This window comes from Saimiri boliviensis, chromosome 1 (assembly GCF_048565385.1).
Source record: "Saimiri boliviensis isolate mSaiBol1 chromosome 1, mSaiBol1.pri, whole genome shotgun sequence".
In the NCBI taxonomy this organism is placed as follows: domain Eukaryota; kingdom Metazoa; phylum Chordata; class Mammalia; order Primates; family Cebidae; genus Saimiri; species Saimiri boliviensis.
In genome coordinates this window covers 260,492,319-260,508,269 of record NC_133449.1, presented here as the reverse complement: position 1 = coordinate 260,508,269, position 15,951 = coordinate 260,492,319, and positions in this window count along the sequence as shown.

Below are 15,951 nucleotides of genomic sequence, written 5' to 3'. Positions count from 1 at the left end.
CAGTTCCATCCATGTTGCTGCAAAGGACATTATCTCATTCTTTTTTTGTCTGTGCAGTATTCCATGGTGTATATGTACTGTATTTTCTTTATCCAGTCTACTATTGACGGGTGTTTAGGTATGTTTCTATGCATTGTTATTGTGAATAGTGCTGCAGTGAATATATGCATGCATGTGTCTTTATGATAGCATAATTTATATTCCTTTGAGTACATGCCCAAAAATGGAATTGCTGAGGTAGTTCTGTTTTAAGTTCTTTGAGAAATCACCAAACTGCTTTCTACAGTGGCTGAATTAATTTACCTTCAATGAGCAGTATATAAGCATTCTCTTTTCTCTGCAGCATTGCAAAGCATCTTTTTTAAATTTTTTATTAATAGTCATTCTAATTGGTATGAGATAATTATCTCACTATGTTTATGACTTGGATTTCTCTAACGATTAGTGATGTTGAGCATTTTTTTCATGTTCTTGTTGGTTTTGGATATATCTTCATTTGAAAAGTGTCTGTTCATATCATTTTCCTGCTTTTTAATGGGGCTTTTTGTTTTTTGTTTGTTAATGAGTTTAAGATATTATAGATTCTGGACATTTAATCTTTGCAAGATGCATAGTATATTTACATTGCTACAAATAAATACCTAAGATTTGGTAATTTATAAAGAAAATAGTTTTAATTGGCTCACAATTCTGAAGGCTTTACAGGAAGCAAAGATTGCTTTTGCTTCTGAGGAAACCTCAGGAAACTTTCAGTCATGGTGAAAAACAAAAGAGCAGAAAAGTTTCTTGCATAATAGAAGCATGAGCAAGTGAGTGGGGAGGTGCCATGCACTTTTAAATGACCAGATTTTCTGTGAACTCAGAGTGAGAGCTCACTTACCGCCAAGGGGATGTGCCAAGCCATTCGTAAGGGATCTGCCCCCATGATTCAATCATCCCACCATGCCCCACATCCAACACTGAAGATTATACGTTGACATGCGATTTGGTGGGGACAAAGATCCAAACCATATCACATAGTTTGTCAATGTTTTCTCCCATTCTGTAGATTGTCTATTTACTCTGTTGATAGTTTCATTTGCCGTGCAGAAGCTCTTTAGTTTAATTAGGTCCTATTTCTCAATTTTTGTTTTTATCGAAATTATTTTGGCAACTTTGTCATACTATCTTTGCCAGGGCCTATTCCATAATGATATTTCCTGGGTTATCTTCCAATGTTTGTAGTTTTAGGTTTTACATTTAAGTTTTTAATCCATCTTGAGTTGATTTTTGTATATGGCATAAGGAAGGGGTCCAGTTTCAATCGTTTGCCTACAGCCAGCCAGTTATCCCAGGCACCATTTATTGAATAGGGAGTACTTTTCCAGTTGCCTATTTTTGCTATTATGAATGGGATTGCATCTACTGATTTTTTTTTTCTTGAGATGGAGTCTTGCTCTGTCACCCAGGCTGGAGTGCAGTGGTGTGGTCCCGGCTCACTGCAACGTCCACTCCCAGTTCAAGCAATTCTCCTGCCTCCCTAGCAGCTGGGACTACAGGCATGCACCACCACACCCAGCCAATTTTTGTATTTTTAGTAGAGACAGGGTTTCACTATGTTGGCCAGCCAGGCTGGTCTTGAACTCCTTACCTCAAGTGATCTTCCCGTCTCAGCCTCCCAAAGTGCTGGGAGCTACTGATTTTTGTATATTGATTTTGTATCCTGAAACATTACTGAAGTTGTTCGTCACATCTAAGAGCTTTTGGGCACATACTATTGTGTTTTCTAGGCATAACATTATATCATTTGCAGACAGAGATAGTTTAATTTCTTCTCTTCCTATTTGGATGCCTTTTATTTCTTTCTCTTGTCTGATTGCTCTGGCTAGGACTTCCAGTACTCTGTTTAATAGGTGTGGGGCAAGTGGGCATGCTTGTTTTGTTCTGGTTCTCAAGGGGAATGCTTCTAGCTTTTTACCATTCAGTATGATGTTGGCTATGGGTGTGTCATAAATGGCTCTTATTATTTTGAAGTATGTTCCCTCAATGTCTAGTTTACTGAAGGTTTTTTATGTGAAGAGATGCTGAGTTCTATCAAAAGCCTTTTCTGCATCTATCAAGATTATAATGTGGTTTTTGTTTTAGCTCTTTATATGTGATGAATCACACTTATTGATTTGTGTATGTTAATCCAAACTTAACATTCTAGGGATAAAGCCTACTTGATCATAGTGGTGTCGCTTTTAGATGTCCTACTGGGTTAGATTTGCTATTATTTTGTTGGGGATTTTTGCACCTATGTTTATCAAGGATATTGGTTTGAGGTTTTCTCTTTTTTGTGTGTGTTTTTGCCAGGTTTTGGGATCAGGATGATGCTGGCTTCATAAAATGAGTTAGGGGAAAGTTACCCCCCCCCCCTATTTTTTGGGGTAGTTTCAATAAGAATGGTACCAGCTTTCCCCTATTCATGTGGTAGAATTCAGCTGTAAATCCATGTGGACCTAAGATTTTTTTCTGGTTGGTAGGCTTTTTAGCTTTTTATTACTTATTCGACTTCAGAACTTATTATTGATCTGTTCACTGAAGTTCTTCCTGGTTCAATATTGGAAGGTTGTATGTTTTCAGGAACTTACCCATTTCTTCTAGGTTTTCTAGTTCGTATGTAGAGAAGTGTTCATAATAGTTTCTGATGTTTTTTTTTGTATTTCCGTGGGATCAGTGATAATGTCTCCTTTTGTCATTTCTGATTGTGTTTATTTGGATCTTTCTTTTAATTAGTCAACGTGGTGATCCATCTATCTTATTTATTCTGTCAAATAACAGGTTTCTGATTTTGTTCATCTTTTGTATAGTGTTTCACATCTTAATTTCATTCAGTTTAGCTCTGATTTGGGTTATTTTTTGTATTTTGCTAGCTCTGGGGTTGGTTTGCTCTTGTTTCTCTAGTTCTTCAAGGTGTGATATTAGGTTGTTCACTTGAGATCTTTCTTCTACCCTTTTGATTTGGGCATTTAGCATTATAAACTTTTCTATTAACCTTTAGCTGTGTCCTGGGTATTCTGATGTATTGTATCTTTATTTATATTAGTTTCAAAGAATATCTTGATTTCTGCCTTAATTTCATTGTTTACCCAAGAGTCATTCAGGAGCATATTGTTTAGTTTCCATGTAATTGTATGGTTTTGGGTGATCTTCCCGGTATTGATTTCTATTTTTATTGGACTTTTTATTGTTCTGAAAATGTGGCTGGTATGACTTTTTTTTCCTGAGAATTATTTTTTAGCTGATTGTATGGTTGATTCTAAAGCACATGTCATGTGCAGATGAGAATGTATCTTCTGTTGTTTTGGGGTGGAGTGTTCTAAAGCTATCTGTTAGGTTCATTTGATCAAGTATTGAATTCAGGTCTCAAATATCTGTGTTAGTTTTCTGCCTTGATAATCTGTTTAGTATTATCAGTGGGGTGTTGAATTCTCCCATTATCATTGTATGGTTATCTAAGTCTCTTGGTAGGCATCTAAGAACTTATTTTATGAATCTGAGTTATTTTTTGAACTTATTTTATGCTCCTAGTTTGGTGCATATATATTTAGAATATCTAAGTCTTATTGAATTGAACAATTTACCATTATGTAATACACTTTTTTTTTATCATTGTTGGTTTAAAATCTGTTTTGTCTGAAATTAGCATAGCAACTTCTGCTTTTTTTTTTTTTTCTATTTGTCTGATAGATTTTTCTTCATCCCTTTATTTTGAGCCTATGGATGTCATTGGATGTGAGATGGGCCTCTTGAAGACAGCATAGAGTTGGGTTTTTTGTTTTTTGTTTTTAATCCAGCATGCCACTCTATGCATTTTAGTATGTGTATTTCACTTGTTTACATTCAAGGTTAATACGGATATGTGTAGATTTGCTCCTGTCGTTCTGTTGTTGGCTAGTTATCATGCTGACTTGATGGTGTAGTTACCTTATAATGCCAATTGTCTTTGTATTTAAATATGTTTTATTGGTGGCTGGTAATGTTCTTTTGTTTCCAAATTTATCACTCCCTGTAGGACCTCTTATAAGGCAAGTCTGGTGGTAACCAATTCCTTTAGTATTTACTTACCTGAAAAGGTTCTTATTTCTCCTTTGCTTATGAAGCTTAGTTTGGGTATGAAATTCTTGGTTAGAGTTTCTTTTCTTTAAGAATGCTGAATATATTAATAGGTCCCAGTCTCTTCTGGCTTGTTAGGTTTCTGCTGAAAGGTCTGCTTTTAGCCTGATGGGGTTCCCTTTGTAGGTGACCTGCCCCTTCTCACTAACTGCCTTTAGTATTTTTCCTTTCATTTCGACCTTAGAGAATCTAATGATTATGTCTTGGGAATGGTTATCTTGTATAGTATCTCACAGGGTTCTTCTGCATTTCCTGAATTTGAACATTGGTCTCTCCAGTGAGGCTGCAAAACTTTTCATGGACAATATCCCCAAATATGATTTCCAAGTTGCTTATTTTCTCTTTCTCTTCTTCAAGGACAACAGTGAGTGGTAGACTTGATTTCTTTAAATCATTCCATATTTCTCAGGGTTTTTGTTAATTCCTTTTATTCTTTTTTTTTTTTTATTTTTGTCTGGCTGAGTTAGTTTGGAGAACCACTCTTTGAGCTCTGATATCCTCTCCTTGACTTGACCTATTCTGCTGTTAATATTTGTAATTGTATTATGACAGTCCTGTACTGTGTTTTTCAGCTCTATCAGATCAGTTGGTTCTTTCTTAAAATGGTCATTGCCTCTTTCAACTCCTTATTATTTTATTGTGATCCTTAGATTATTGGGTAGGATTTTGACTTTTCCCTGAATCTTGATGATCTTCATTTCTATCCAAATTCTATTTCTAGTCTATTTCTGTCATTTCAGCCTAGTTAAAAACCATTGCTGGGGAGCTAGTGCAGCTGTTTGGAGGAAAGAAGGCACTCTGGCTTTTTGAGCTGCCAGAGTCCTAATGCTGGTTCTTTCTCATCCATGTGGGTTGATGTCTCTTTAGCTGTGATATAATTTAAGTATAGTAAGTTAGCTTCTTTTCTGGATGTTTTCAAGGGGCTAAGGCTTTGTGTTGGGTGTTTATTTATAGCAAAATTCTTGTCCTTGGTTTCACAGTGGGGGACATATTAGCAGAGTATTTTTGGTGTTGACGTTTGGCCTGGGATCCAATAGGTGGCACTTAAACTTAACAGCCAGTAGGTTCTTGTTCAGCCTCATAACTCCTCTGTATTTCCTCATGTTTGCAGCTGTGCTCTCTCTCAGTGTTCTGAGGGTGTGGCTCGTCTGCAACTCTAGTGCTAACTGCAGATCTTGGCTTACCCCTCCTGGACTGCAGCCCTGGGGTGAGCACAGGCTTTATGTTCCCTCTCAGGCTTGAGAGCAGTAGGGGTAAAGACCTTTGTAGTGGCAATGGCAGAGAACCTTTCACTTGTCTCTTGGGGATCTAGCCAAAGAAATGCAGAGCCACTACCAACTGCGGTGATCAGCCCGGGGTGGGGCAGCTGTGTTGTAGGCCCAAGTTAGAGGGCCTTGTCTAGTGATGAGTATGAGGGCAAGGGCTCATGGGGAAGACAGGCTGTTCACGGCTCTTTAGGGCAGCTGCAGTGTGAGTAAAATGTTCAGGTTTCTTCTCCCTTTCCTAGTCTGAGGGCAACAAGGGCAGTACTGCCAGTGGTGGAAGGTATCCAAGTCACTGGCAGCAAATCCCTATGGGTCTGCAGCAACCTCAATTCTTGCCTCCTCAGAAGAAAAAAATTCAGTAGAGGAATATAAGGCAGAAAAAGAGACTGAGGCAAGTTTAAGAGCAGGAGCAGAAGTTTATTAAAAAGCTTTAGAGAAGGAAAGAAAGGAAAGTGCACTTGTAAGAGATCCAGGTGGGTGACTTGAAGTAAAAGTGCCCCATTTAACTGTGATCCTTGGACTTTATAGGCTGGCCCCCTCTGGTATCTTGCACCTTTTTCCCGTGATTCTTCCCTTAGGCTGGGCTACCCACATATGCAGGCAGTGCCCTCCCTGCCCTTGGGAAGTGAGCTCACATAATGTGTTTAGGAAGTTGTACTCATGCACATCTGAGGCTTTCTTCCCTTTTCTGGTGAAGTGCTGATGGAAGGTCATACTCCACCATTTTGTCATAATGCTCACTCGACTAGCACCTGAGGTTTTATTGGAAGCCCTTTTAGCTTCTCCCAGGCTCCTGCATTCAATTAACACTTTAATGTTAGCAGCTGTGGATCAACAGGAGATTGTTTCTCCATGGCACCAGCTGGTGAATTATGATTTTTAGAGACGCAAGGTGATCACTGTTGAAACATCACCTGATTCCTGACATTCCTGGTTAGTGGGGAGCCCTCTCCTGCCCCACTCATGCCTGTCTAACTACCTGTAACATTCCTTCCTCAAGAACTCAAGACCCCAAATCTTTGGGGAAAAAATGGACCGAGGTCAAGCTTCTCTAACTGATTTCTTCTGACAAAGGGACAGTGGAGGTTCTGTAGGTCTTGGCCTCTTGCTAGCTGTCAGGGCAGGAGGTTGACTCTGTGGGTTGGTGAAAGTGGTATCTAGCCAGGTCCAAGGGAGTCCGGGGCAGGATTTTGCCTCCTTTCTGTCCCACTGATGGGCAGTCTTCTGTAGAAGGGTGCCTCTTGAATATTGAGAGGACTGTATCCTTTGCTGAGGATCATGCAGAACTTAATGGCCTAAAGGTGAGAGGAGACATGTAAGGTTATGAGATTTAGAAGACGTGGATCAAAAAGGAGCAAAAGTCAGAGAGTAACAAGTGGTCCTAAAAAGGAAAGAACCTAGGAGAACAATTTCCAGGTTGCTTCCCAATCTAACCAACCCTGAGAGGCTTGTTTCCATAACCCAGAGGCATGATTTAAGAGGAGTTTGATGTTGTCTTGTACTTTTCTCAATTGATTTACCCAAAAGCATTACTTTTCATCCAAGACTAAGCAAGTTCCTCCCTGTACTTCCATTAACATAGCTCGTCGTCGATTATTTTACTTATCTTAAAACCCAAGGACCATCTCATATTTGCAGCCAATCAGTTCACCAGTGCCTCCCTGCTAACTGGACTAGAACTTGTACCATAGGCTATGTATCCCCTGACATCTTTATAATCACTGGCAATATCTTTCTTCTAGTATCAATCCACAGGCAGCCCATTCTGCCCAGGGTGAAAAGGGCTATACAATTTATTCCTCTTGTGGGATTTGTGTTTCATTCCAGGGAAACATGGAGCCACTAACCCTTGGGATTGTCCAGTTGGAGATGAGGCTTGTTCTGGGGTCCCAAGCCAGAGGCACTTCCTGGTGATGAGTAGGGGCTCTGGGCTTACAGAGAAGACTCAGCTCCATTCCATAGGGTGGCTTCAGTGTGTTAAACATGCCAGCAATGCAACCAGGCCCTTTGTTCTTTCCCCAGCTGGAGGCCAGTAAGTGCAGTGTCACTGCAGTTGCAATGGGAGAGGGGCTGTGGGTTGACTCTGGGAAACTTTTCCCCAGAGAAATAGAGAGCTGACACTGACTGAACTGTTCAGGCAGGGGCAAAGTGCCGGGGGACCCACCCAGTGAAGAGGAACAGGGAGAGGAACTGGAATGGAAAACTGGCCACATTTCTGTAACACAACTGTGGTGTGCTTGGGGCTCCTGTTAATCCTTCATCACTCTTCTCTCTCCTGAGCCTGAGGGCAGTAAGGCAAGAGCTGCAGAACAGCAAAAATTACTGACCCGCAGGAAGCTCTTCTCAGAGAAATTCGGAGCTACTAGCAGCCAATATCTGAGGTGGGAGTGGGGTGACTGGCATCCCAGGTCAAAAAGACCTGCTGATTGAGGAATAACAGGGGCATGGACCCACATGGAAAACAACCTGGCCACTTTCTGTAAAGTAGCTGCACTGTGACAAAGGCCTGCTTTAGTCCTTACTCACTTTGCTCCTTCCCAATCCTGAGAGTAGCAGGAGTGGGAGCAAAAGAGCAGCAAAGAAGGCAAGCTTTGTCCCAGGGAAGTGCAGGGCTGCTACTGACTGGAGACCTCAGGTGGGGCTGAAGTAGCCAAGTCAGGGTCCAGGGCCAAAGGACCTTGCTGGGCGAAATGTAGTGGAAGCAGGCCCTGCTGTACCTTTTCTCCTTCCCTCATGCATTTAGCCCCTATCTTGGGGGCATGTGAGGAATTCTGTCCTCCTCTGTTGCTGGCGCTGCAGCAGCTGATGTTGTGGGATTCAAGGAACTCAGGACTCCATATACGCCTGCACAGAAGCTCTGCCCAAACTCCATGTACCTCTCCATGTCAGTCTGCAGGCCTGGTGAGATGAAGATTGCACAGGAGTTTCTGAGCCCAGCGTTGCCATGGTCCATGGCAGAAGAGTGGGTTCTCAGGGGCTCACTCACAATTTTCCATGATAGGGAGCCACCCCTCACTCCACATGAATCCTGGGTGAGTAGCTGTCCTGTCTTGCTCCTCTCTGTTCTCCATGGGTCACATTACTTCCTTGATAAATCCCAGTATGTCACCTGCGTGATCCTAATGTTTACTCACCACTCTTTCTTCTCCCTGTGAGAGCAGCACTCACTAGCTTCTTCTACCATCATGGCCGCAACCCCTGTTTACAATTTTATGGAATATATTTGTATAGAAGTGTTATGTTCACAATAAAATTGAGTGAAAGATGCAGAGATTTCCCATATATTTCCTTCGTCCACACTTGCATAGCCTCCTCCATCCATCAGCAGCATGGTCCATTTGTTACAATTGATGAACCTTCATTGACACATCAGTATCACCTAGAGTCCATAGTTTACATTAGAGTTCATTGTTGTATGTTCTGTGAGTTTGAAAAAACTTATGACATATGTCAACGATACCATTATATAGAGCAGTTTTACAGCTCTAAAAATTCTCTATGCTCTATGCCTACTTATCTCTCCCTAAAACTCCTGACAATCACTGATCTTTTTACTGTCTCCACAGTTTTCTATTTTCTAGAATGTCACGTAATTAGAATCAAAATATATGCAGCTTATTCATATTGCCTTCTTTGACATAGTAATATGTATTTAAGATTCCTCCATGTCTCATCATGACTTAATAGCTCATTTCTTCTTACCTCTGAATACTATTCATTTTCTGGACATTCCACAGTTTATTCCTCCATTCACCCCCTAAAGGCCATCTTGGTTTCTCCCAAGTTTTAGCAATTATAAATAAAACTGCTATAAACATTTGTGTGCAGGTTTTTGTGTGGACATAACATTTTTTAACTCTGCAAACACCAAAGACTGTAATTACTGGATCATAGGCTAAGAGCAGGTTCAATTTTATAAGAAAATGCCAAACTGCCCTCCAAAATCATTATATCATTTAGCATTCTCGCCAGCAATGAAAGAGTTCCTGTTCCTCCATGTCCTTAGCAGCATTTGCTGTTGTCATTATTCAGGATTTTGGCCATCCTATAGATGTGGTGTGATACCTCATTGTTGTTGGAATTTGAATTTCCCTGATGGTGCATTATGAAGCCATCTGGATCTGACATCTGCATATCTTCTTTGATGAGTCGTCTGTTGAAGTCTGATATAGTTTTGATATTTGTCCCCACCCAAATCTCTTGTTGAGGTGTGAACCTAGTGGGAAATGTTGGAATCATGTGAGCAGATTCCTCATGAATGGCTTGTGCCATCTTCTTAGTAATGCTTGCTATCCCTTGCTCTAAGTTTACATAAAATCTGGTCATTTAAAAGTCGGTAGCACCTCCCCCACCAACTGTTTTGCTCTCTTGCTCCTGCTTTCACCATGTAATGTGCTTGCTCCTGCTTTACATACCATGAATAAAACCTTCCTGAGACCTTCCCAAAAGCCAAGTGATGTTAGCATCATGTTTGTACAGCCTGCAGAAACATAAGCCAGTTAAACTTCTTTTTTTTTTTTTTTAAAATAAATTACCCAGTCTCAGGTATTTCTTTATAGCAATGCAAGAACAGCCTAATATAAGATTTTAGGCCCATTTTTTTTTTAATCAGGTGGTTTGTTTTCATTTTGTTGAGTTTTAAGAGTTCCTTGCATATTTTGGATAACAGTCCTTTATCAGATGTGTCTTTTGCAAACATTTTCTCCCAGTCTATGACTTCTCTTTTATTCTCTTGACTGCATTTTTTGCAGAGTAGAACATTTTAATTTGAATAAAATTCAGCTTATCAATTTTTTCTTTCATGGATTGTGCATATATATATAATTGAATAGATTGCTGCTGTCATTATTTTGAATAAACTCTTAGATACAGAAAAATAAAAATTTTAATTTTACCTTTACTTACTGCTTCTCTTATACTCTTTCTTTATTTATATAATCTGAGTTCTTTTCTTTCTCTCTAATGAACTTTATAAAAATTTATTGCCAGGGAGGCCTACTAGCAACAAATTTCCTCAATTTTTGTTCCCCTGAGAAACTCTATTTCTCCTTCACTTTTGAAGGATAATTTTGCAAAATACAGAATTCTAGGTTGGTATTTTTTTCTCCCAGCACTTTCAATATTTTATTCCATTTTTCTCTTGCTTGAAATTTCTGAAAAGAATTCAAATATCATTCTTATCTTTTTCCTTCTGTAAGTAAAGAGTTTTCTCCCTCTGGCTTCCTTCAGTGTTTTCCTTTATCTTTGATTTTCTGTACTATGAAAATGATATGCCTAGATGTTGTTTTATTGTTGTTGTTGGCAGGTAATACTATGAAATCAAATATATCCACAAGAAATATATATATTTTTCTTTTTTCCTTTTATTTTCTCATTTTAATTGCATATATTTATGATATACAATATTGGTATTTTGATATAAGTATACCATTACATGTAAGCTGCACCTTTTGTAGTTGTCTCAGGGTTCTTGGATTGTTTGGGTTTTTGTTTGTTTGTTTGTTTGTTTGTTTGTTTGTTTTTCTATTTTTTCAATCTATAGCCAATGATAGTGTTCTTGTGGCTGACCACACACAATCTAAAGCTAATTCCCAGTTTCTTGAACCCACTCTAAAATGACCTATGGTGTGCTTTCTGCATTACTGTGATGAATAATTAAGCCAAACTTGTTTCAGTGACATCTATGTTCATGGTGATCTTTAGCTGGAGGTAACTGACAAACAAAACTTCAAAAATACATAACATACAACAATGTTCACTGTGGCAATGTTTGTATACAAAATACTGAAAAGCAGACTAAAGGTCCATCCTTTGGGAACCAAAAAGAAATTTTAGTACTTCCTTTTAAGGGAATACTATGTACCTTTTCATAAGAATAAGGTATATCTGTGTGTGCTGATACAGAAAGATCTCTAAATTATGAAGAGACAAAGCCAAATACAAAAAAATATGAACATTATGACTCAAACTTTATACATCTTTAAATGATGCATAATACCTTTTGCTGTGCTCAACTGCCTTTTAGAAGAAGCAAAAGAGGAAGAGGAGGAGAAGGAGAAGAAGATCTTAGAAAGAAAACAAAGGAACATATTTTCCTTTTCATTTTCTAAAGAGGCCCCATTAGGTTAGGTCACATAGGAAAGGAACAAGACAGGATCCCGGTTATTTAGGTACACATGATTTGGAAGCAAAAAAATACATGTTAAAAATGAGGCAATCTGGAATATGCTAAACTCAAAAATGCACAGTTCATGGATATAGAGTAGGATTTATTCTGTTTGGGGCATCATTGAACATTTGATAGAGAAATGGAATTTGAGCAGGCCATTGAAAATGGAATAAAATCAGGGGTGATGGAGATAGAGAAGAAAATATAGGTGAAAATTAATGGACATAGGAAAAGCATTGTGAGTGCTGTGGAAATGAAGAACACTTCAGTAACACAGTATCTGGCACATTGCAACACACAGTACATATGTGCTGCATAAACAAAATGTGGAAATGAATCCATGTTGTACAAAAAGAAGAAACGTGACCAAGGTAATAGTTTGCCCACTTGTACCAAAATGATATGAATAAGAACAACAACAAAATATTGTTCTTGAGTTGTGAATTCAGCTAAGTATTTTTCAAGGGTTCATATCTGTTTTCCAGTGTTCCCTTGAAGAATTCACATTTTGCAATTTTAAATTATTGCTACTGTCCAAGGAATTTGAGTCAGATAATTAATGGGTGTTGTTGGGAAATAAAACCCTGTGGCATAAATTTAAAGTTTCACTTATTTTGAAGCAAGTTTAGAATCGCCTGACTTATGAGAACACACAGGTCAAGTCTATCCCACCTATCCCCAAAAAGCACAGGGCAGGCATAGACTGGATGTTCAGTATTTGTCAGATGGAAACAAATATAATCAAAATCCAGGTCCTTTGTCCACAGAATCACTTTTGCTGTGCTCTGTAAATTAGCCATTTATGTGGTAACCGAATGAATAATCCAAATGCTAGTTCATTTCCTATCAACTAGAGAAATAATGATATTTGAAAAATGAACACAATAATATTTAACATTTCAATAATCAGTCTTATTTGGTCAAATTTCCCATAGATTCTGGAACATCTAGCAAGAGAGGAATTTTTCTAAAGAGGATAGAAATTGTAGCAGCTTTCTGCTTTATTGATATTAATGGTACCAGAAAAACCCATTGCATGGGTCCAGCCAAGCCACTTCCTCTCTATCATGTCTCTGAACTTCTAATCCAGCACACTCACACCAGAAGTCTCAGGACTGCATAACAAGCCATAGCAAACATCTAGTCCCCAGCTCAGGGTATTTCTGGAGTTTGCCACTACACTGAATATGTGCCAAGCAGAGCCAGAAGCTTCTCGTAAATAGTATATCCTGTTTCTTCCTCCTGTAAGAGCCTCTAAGCAACTCTTAGTTCATGACCTGCTTACTTTTTCACTGATCTCTTTCTGTCACCGTCAGATTAGGTAAAACGGCCTCTCAGCTGTATGCTCTCTGACTCCCCAGATGAGGTGTAGAACTTATGCATGCAGCTCAGGCATGGAGACCAGGATTGTTGTGCCAGAAAGAGATTACCACTCTAACCCAGTGTCCTGAAGTGACTGTTGCCTTAGTCTGCTTATGCTGTTATAACAAAATATCTGTGACTGGATAATTTATAAACAATGGATATACAGATCTAGAAGTTAGGAAGTCCAAGATGAAGGCACTGGTAGTTGGGTATCTGGTGAGAGCCGGGGATCTGGCTCCAAGAGGGCACCTTGAATGCTGTGTCCTCACAGGATGAAAGGGATAGAAGGGCAAAAGGGCCTAGCTGGTTACCTCCAGTCCTTTTATGATCACATCCTGTTCACGAGGGCTATGCTCTCCTGACTCAATCACCTCTTAAAGGCCACACCTCTTAATACTATCATATTGATGATTAAGTTTTAACATATGAATTTTGTGGGACACACGTAGACCATAGCACCAGTATAATCCAAGATCTAGAAAAATATGATTAAAAAGTGTTCTGGTTGGTCATACTAGGCAACCTAAAAAGAGAGGAGGGCAGAGAGGCAGTCCCCATTTTTAACACCATTTGAATATGGCAGCCAAAAACATGAGAGAAACAGCTGGGAACATTTAAGTCTGCATGGCCCCAGTGTAGAAAGCCAAATATTTTGAAAAAGAGCATCAAAGTTAAGTACTACATAGTGACCCATGTAGTACACCTGGATTTCACCCAACTGGTTTAGAGGCTTAAGTAGTGGCTTTGAAATATAGTTATATATGTGCTAGCATGTTTTTTCCCCCAAATATACATGCTGGGGCTTACCAAAAAAGTAACCTGGATCTCTGATACTGGAAGGTAAGTAATGTGTATTTTGAGAAAGCTTCTCAGGAGATTTGATTGTTGTTCAAGCACTGGACTTGAGTATACTAGAGGCATTGAATATAAATGTGATGGTTAGTAGCTTTATCCATCCACCTGGGGAAATGGCCTGGATTGCGTTTCTCAATAGAGGGAAGTGAGTACCCATATCATCTGGATTGCTTTGCAAGGGAATAGGAAGAAAGGAGAAAAGTGGGGAGAAAAGTAGCTTGCCACTGGTATGCCCTGCATAGAGCTCAGTATTGAAATTATAAGGCTCCAGACCAGATATTTCTCTTGTGTGCCAGAGTTGAATTGAGAAGTGGGGGGAGCAAGGGAATGGTCATTTGTGTGATCCTAGTTTATAATTCCTCTGGATTGCAACTGAAAAGAAAAGTTTATTTCAGTGGTTTAGGTTAACGAAGGCTTTCTTTATGGTGGTGGCAGCAGGGATTCTGTAGCTATCACTGGGGACAATGATATTGTATAACAGAGCTTCTAATTTTTTCCCATGTCCATTCCTGGGCCACAGATACCAAGGAAGCTAAAGAGACTGTGAAAGCTTCTATACCAGGCGACTTGTTATTGAGAAAGATGGCTCTACATTAGTGTGGGGAAACTGATTCACAGAATTGTGGGTTTCTTAAAAGCTGTCCCAAGCCATTCAGTTCTCTTATATTCTTCTTGGTATAAACATGTGCTTTTTAAAAAATCTGTTAATAAAATTTGAGGTTGTAGCAGTTAGTTACTCGCTCACAATCTTGCCACTTGGTTTATGAGGAAAGCCAATCTCAAATAAAATGTGTTCATACATATGAACATTTTTAGACAAATATTTATTAACAAAGATAATGGTTAAAAAAAATCCATTCTATAAGCTTGGTGAAGTTCCATTTCTCTGTCCTTCGAGATGCTCCAAGTATACCAGAGGTACCAGAGGTTCATGAAGCAATTCCCAAGTGTGTACCTTCTAGTGGGTATGAGGCAAACAAATATTCCCAAACCAATGAATGGCTGGACACAAGATCTATTAAGGAGCACATCTTGGGTGTCATTCATAATGTGTTCAGGATACAAGCCTTTGTTGATCCTTTTATTTACATAAGGAAAAATTGAGAAAAATTCTAATTTCAGTATTGAGAGTTCCATGTAACATCTATTGTTGAAAACAAGACATTGTTTTTAGCAATAAAATCCATTTTTTGTTTTCAGTATGTTAAATAGATAAGTATGGGTTATCTTCATATGATTAGTCATTAATTAACATATGGATTGCCATATCAATGTATAGGTTAATCAACATATGATTGCCAACATGGGTTATGGTACTTGACATGATGTTGGCTGACCACTCCCAGACAATGCATTCTCAATCACATGCCAACTGACTACCTGCAGTTGTAAATGTAAACTAGGGCCATATATATTGTTTAAAATAAAGCATTTTGAAATAAATTGCCTATATTGATCTAAAAGTCTTTTTTTTTTTTTTTCCAGTGAAGCATACACCTACAGACCTAGGATGGAGGCTTACTTTATTCAGGACACTGAATAATAAATTCTCCTATAAAACCATGTAACCTAAAAATAATCCACTAAAAAAAATTGTAATACTACTTAACATTTATCAAGAATGTGTTATATTTCAAACACTGTGCTGTTTTACATCTACTTTCCAAATTATTACAGCAACCCATGAGGAGTACTTTTAATTCCATTTTGCAGAGGAAGAAATTGAGCCAAAGAAAGAATGCATAACTTAACCAGGATCACGCAGAGAATAGAAGGTATCCAGTGCCCAAACTCTGATATTACTCTGTTGCCCTAAGGAAGCATGTGTTGGTTTCTTTTAAGGAAGCTCTACTTTTTTTTTTTCTAAATTGTTCTCAAATCTGGTCACCTCTCTGCATCTCTACTCCCATTGTCCCTATCCAAGCCACCATCCTTTCTTCTGTATAAATTATTTTCATTTTAACTAAAATCTTCACAGGCTGAAGATTGTTTATTACTGGCAATATTAAAACTTTTATTACTCTTGGGAATGGCACTTTTTCTATAATATTTTCTAACTAGTTATTGATTGGTTATAAAAAGCATTTCTTTGTGTAGTTGTCCTATAATGTTTCATAATCTAGTGTTTTCCACTGATTCAATTAGACTTTCTAAGTAGAC